The sequence below is a fragment of the Aythya marila genome (assembly GCF_965140915.1).
Source record: "Aythya marila genome assembly, chromosome: 12".
NCBI lineage: Eukaryota > Metazoa > Chordata > Aves > Anseriformes > Anatidae > Aythya > Aythya marila.
The window spans coordinates 6,635,454-6,641,739 of record NC_139053.1 but is presented as its reverse complement, the minus strand read 5'-3'; positions in this window follow the sequence as shown (position 1 = coordinate 6,641,739).

Here is a 6,286-nt window from a genome sequence, read left to right as displayed (position 1 = left end):
GATTTTGCAGTTAAGCCCTGGAAAGAAACTCAAGCGCTTCCCCGTTTTGGTGTTCTCTGCCAGTGTTATGAATCACCGAACATGGGAAACTGGCTCCAGGTTTGCAGATCACGCCTGTACACTCCTCACGTGTCTGCGAGCTGCTTCATGTGTGGCTGTGGCTTTTGGAAGGCTGTCATAGTGGTAGTGCAGTTCTGTCTGGTGGAAGTCTGTTACCAAGTATCCAAACGGGTTCTTGGGTGTTTGGCAGCATATCGCATGGGTACGTGGCAATGTGGAGCCCCGCTGACATGGCACCACCTCTGGAAGGATCCAGCAGCCTGCTGCACTCTGAGGTACTGGATCTGAGTCCTTTGTCCTGGAACACGGTGGGCTGGGACTTGCACCCAGCCAGCGGTTGCATCTTGCAGCTCTAACACCTGCTTTTCAGCTGCACTGCCTTGTGTGTATGCCAGATTTATTACCCATGGGTTTTCGTATTTTTTTAGCAAACATATTAAAAGCAAATATATTAAAACGTGCTTTGTGAGTTGCAAATGGAGTATTTAGTATAAGTTTTAGCTATTTTGCCCTGTCCTACCAAAACTTTCTGTATATCCTGAAAGCATTAGGATGGCAGTATTGTTACATTCACGACCACCTACATCTTTTGTTAAAATAATGGCAAAAAAGGCATTACAATGCACAGTAATTCCAAAAGCATGTGTAGTCAATGTGATTGCACTTGTGATACCTGGGTTAGCATGTTCTGAAATGTGAGAGTTCAAAGTAGGACTTCACAGTACGCAATTCCCTGAGTGCATCTGTGAACTGATTCTTTAAGTGGAAATAAGTTTCTTTGTCAGCTTCAAGTTTTAATTCTAGCCCTTTTTAAGATTCTATTAGTATCATAAGATTAGGTTGTTTATCGAGGGCAGAGTATGATAGTTATTTTTGCTTTACCAAAAGCCAATTACATAGGTTGCTTCCAGTCCCTCGCTAAATAGCTTTTTCTTTCAGCATTAATTTTAATGTCTAAATAGCATGTGCATTTTCTTACGGCTGCATAAAGATACGTATAAGTAGAAGGCTACTTTGGTTGGGAAGATCCAATGCTCAGTGAAGCCTTTCGCATATATAGAATACTGAATATCTAAACCATTATTTAGCATCAGAATCAGTTATGGTTGTCTGACTGATGGACAATCTTTTCCTGACCCAGTCTCTTTGCAAGTGACCTATACTGTCTAGACAGTTGCATATTATTTATACATTCATTTCAGATTTATAGTTCTCTTAACTAAAGTAGAGGGTGTTAGTTTGCCAGTGACTTCATATCCATATCGGGACTTGAAACAGGCTGAAACAAAACCAGACACTTAAAACTAGCTGCAGAGTCCCTTTCCCTGCTGCCCATTGTTGGCTGGGTCACCCCTCAGCATCTTTGCCTTCCTCACATCGCTCTTCCTCCTACCACCCACACCAGAATAAAGGTGGAGAAACCCCTGGGGGGAGGGGGGGGGATACACAAAGAAGGTTGTATAAAACCTAATTTCAAAGAGATCAATTCTGGTTGATTCTGTTGGTTCATAGCTGGTTTGTTTTGGGATGAAGGTTGTGCCAGGCTGGTTGGGAGCAATAAATCCTCACCATCTCCTCCCTTCTTTTGCAAGAATGTTTGATGTTTTTTAGAAGGGGCATTAGCAATCTGAAAATCTTTATCTTCTGGGCTGCTCCCCTTGCTGCTGGAATGGCAGGTGCTTATGTTACTCAGAATCCTTGCAGTATATTAAGCTTGTTCTGTGTTACACCGTGCCTTTGCTTCGGGATGGCAGGTTGAGGAATCCAGTGCTGGAAGCAGCTTCTCTGGTCTCACGGCTCACAAATCGGGCTGGTGAGCAAGGCCGGGCACAGGTTGCTGCCTTCTCCTGCCCAGGCCTGGCAGTATTCATCAGTTCAGTGATCTCCAGCATGCTCCCGGCATCTCTTTATGCATAAAAGATAGTGGTAACAGAAGACAAAGTGAGGCAGGACAGACCGTGTAAGAGACTCCAGAAGCTCAAGGAAAGAGGGCACGGCAGGAGGCTCAGGGAAGTATGGTGACAAGATAAAGCACAAGGGTGCCTGAGCAGCAGACCTTGGGATCCTGAGCGAAGGAGAGTGAGAGAGTGGGAAGAGGAAAATGGCAGGGGCAATAGGTGGACTTAACGCACAGAACAAAGGGAAAAGTGTGGTGTATGCCAGCCTCCGGGGGTAACGGCAACAGGGTTTGAAAATTCACTTTACTCACCATTTTAAATAGTTTTCAAAATCAGTCATTTCCTCCACACTTGGGTTTTGTTGTTTCACAAACAAAGAATTTCTGAAATCAAACAAATAGTGTGTGTGGGGAAAGCAGCATCAGTTACAGCATACAATCCAAGTTGTACAGCTTAAGTAGCGTCCTTATTTGAAGACTTTCTCTTATAAATGCCTTAATTATTTTTGTGTCTCTCACAGATAGATTTGCCTCTAAATCCTGATATTTTCACTAAGATCATCCTTGACTCTGACATTTATGTATTTATAGGGAGTACACGCAGAGAAGACATTTAAATTGAAGTATGGTCATTGTGATGTTGCTTAGCCTTCCTTTGGACTACCTTTGTTATAAATGGTGAAATGAGCGAGGTAAGGAAACAGCAAATTAACCACCCTTTGAAAAAAGGCTTAAATTTTAAAAATTAGAATTCTAAAACATACACATTTTCTAGGTAATAGGAGGAAAGTGTATGGACATTTTCCGTGCTTGTTACTTTGAGTCCCAGAATCTTTCTGTTTAGCTAACACAGTATAAGATTAATTCTCTCACAGCACATTGCCTGGAGTTCAGTGCACATGTTTACTGATGTGTACAGCTCTCAAATAAGTTTAGTGCTTCTTTCACCCACTGTTAGGAAGTATATTTAAAAGAAATTGCCTTTTATAGATTTAAATTACAAAAGTACTGATATCATGCAAAAAGCAGTTCAACTCATGCAAGCATACAAATGTGTAAATCTTAGGGAAAAAGATACCCAGGGCTAATATGAATGTAAATAGGATTAGCTGCTTGCATTAGTGTCTGAAATACAATTTAAAATGCTTACTGCCTGGTTATTCTTACATATATATGTATATGTAATATATATATATTATATATATATATATATGTAGTTTTCCCCCCAAATATACTCTACTAGTACTTGAATATTCCTTCTCTTCTAGACAGGGAGACTTTGTAAGAGATTACTAAATGGCTGCTGTATTAGTGGTGGAATCCAACATATTATTAGATATAGGAGGTTTATATTTGTTGTTATATGAAATATTAACACTAAATGAGGACAGATTTCCATCCTTTCCATATCCACCCAACTGCAGTAGTAATTTTAGACCCGATTTTTTCACTGAATCATGAACAATGACAGCCCCCAGATTCTTTATAAGCCCACGAAAAGAACAATTTTCAGTTAATGGTACCACTAAAGCTGCATAAATCAATGTACGAGGCATTTCATTAGAGATTTCAGTCCCCTGTGTTGTGGCTCCTGCAGGAAAGCAAGTCCTTTGAGCAGCCTTAGTGGTAGTGCAGGGAATTTAGTTTTGTTATTGCTTATGTTAAACTGATAGAAGTATGAGTGTTATAAGAACCCTAAAAAATCAGTTATCTGACATACTCCAGAACTTGAAATAGGGTAGATTCCTAAGGAATAGGGCAAATTTTATGTTTCTCAAAATGTTTTTCTTCCTGTTTCTACTTGGCAATAGAAGTGGTGATTCTTTTCCTAGAAAATACCCAGATATACCTGTAAATCGTTTTAATTTAAGTGGCAGCTAAAAAGCAATAATGTCCTATTCCCTCCTATGTGTAGTAAATACATTAGAATGATGCTGTCATAATTGTACAGGAGTTTGTGCAGAAGAAAGAACTGTAATTAATATAGCCTTGTGCCCTGTGAGACAGGGCAGGCGGTTGTCAAAAGCCACACTGTTACATACCTGGAGTGTGATGTCAGTGATAATTGCACAAGCAGAAAAGTTTGCACTTTTAATACATTGGCTTTAAAACAAAAACAACAACAAACAAACAAAAAAACTAGTGGGCCATAGTGCAGAGAGGCTTCCAAAGACTGATGCTGCGCTTTCCATTTCGATAAGCCCCACATTGGTATCAGCTGTGGATAGATCACGGGAAATCAAAAATAACTATACGTTGTAAATAGAATTCTGCAAAAGAACCCCCCTGAATTTTGCACTAGACTTAAAAAAAATATATATATTAAAATAAGGAAAACGCTATTATTTTTTTGTTTGGTAAGAGCACTTTTCATTTACAATTTTTTTCCCATTGATATATAAAATAACCCTCATGCTCTCTGCATGTTTTTGTCAGTTTTCCAAATCACAGCAAGACTTTGTTTTGCATTAATACTTTATTTCTTTATTCAAAAAAACAAATACACAACCCACAGAATCTGGTTAGGCTGACCATATCTGATCTTTTTTTTTTTTTTTTGAGCAGTTGGTGAAGCAAAATAAAAGTAAAATAGTTTGCAATTCTAAGCACAGGTTTGAATTTGAGTCAATGCAACAGAGCAAGCCTCTGCTTTAACTGAGTGTCGTGTGAAGCAGTGGTCCCCAAGTCTTCGGAGGCCATTGGCTCTGGTTCTTGGCACGTAGCTCATGGTGGACATCATTGTATTGGCACCATTCCTACATGACAGAAAAGGTGCCCCGTGGGATATGGGTTGGGAGTCAGCGATCCTGAACTTCTTCAGTGGATGACGTGGGGTTGCATTTGGCTTTTATAGGGGAAGCCACACTTAATGGTTTTAGTTTCAACCTGAAGGCTGCAACTGTTCTTAAGTCTCCAAGAACACACCAGCAATGGTTGCAATTCTTCCATCTTTTGTTCGGTTTTGCGCTTAGGGCGGAAAGTACCAGGGTGTGGGAAGGCTCCTTGGAGCGTGCTGAAGGCATCCATGCTCCTACGTCATTAAACCCTTAAAAAGCCCTTCATCTTACATCCCTCAAGCATTTGTGGTTCACAGAGGCCCGGCTTTGGTCTCGCAGCATTGCAAATTGGGAGTTGTATCATGGAAAGCAGTGGGATTAAACCAGGAAGAGCAGGCTCAGGCTCCCCAACAAACAGGCATGTGAGAACAGCAAGCTGGGCTTGCCCTTTGCCACCGACTGCCAGCTTCCTTCCCTTTCCTGTTGCTTTTCTTGAATAATGCGCCACATTGTAAAAAGATCAGTTGTCAGCATTATGTAATGTAAAGAGAGCTCACTACATCGTTTTTTCTTAATTAAACAAAAAAAATAAACAGAGTGCGTGAGTGGGACCAGAAAAGAGCTCTGAGTGTTTACAGAAATAAAAATAAATGAGTGTGTTTTTTAAAGTAATATTTTCAGATGTTCAGGTTGAATTAATTTGAGGAATATGAATATGTATTGGTAGTGTTAATTCTTTGGGGTTTTGAAAATTCTTACAACCACATAATTAAATGAGTGCCTTTAGAAATACTGATAAAACCCATTGCCATTCAAATATCCATACAAGACAACAGGGGCTGTAAGCTGTAGGCTTTAGAGATTAGTTTGGCCACGGGCCAGTATTTATCACAACATTTCCATCTTAGAAGATAAAATTTAATCATTTTTATTTAAATATAAATCAAAATTAATGCAGGTTTTTTTAAAAAAGGAATGTATAACCTAATCACAATATCTTTATTTTAGAGATGCTTGTGTCTATTGTCTCTATTCAAAGGAGCAACGTTGTCTTTGTTGTGCTGCTCTTCCTTCAGATATTTTTTTCTTCTACAAGGGTGCAAAAGGAAGGGGCGGTTGACCCAAATACAGTCCTATCTCCTAATTTTGCCAAGATCAAAGGCATTTCTAGTGTTTTATGTGCTGCCTATTGGTGAAGTCTAAAAGCAGTGTACTTAGGCATTTCTCCACTTCCCAGACACACATGCAGCCAGCCCAGAACTAGGCTTTTGCATCGCTTTGTTTTGCCAGCCCGTTCTCCACGTATTACACCCTTGTGTATTGTGGATGCCCTGTGCTATGCTCAAAAACGTTTGCCTGGGGTGCCCAGCTCTGCCTTGTCAACTGCGTGTGTAGTTCTGCTGAGCGTGTGCATGTGTAAATGGATAACTGTACTGGCGTGCGTTTGGTTTGGTGTTAATGCGAAAGAGAAATGGAAATTGGCCTGGCACTTTTAAGACAAATATTGGTAAAAAATATAGCTGCCTACTTTTTCCCCACTGAGATTATGGCC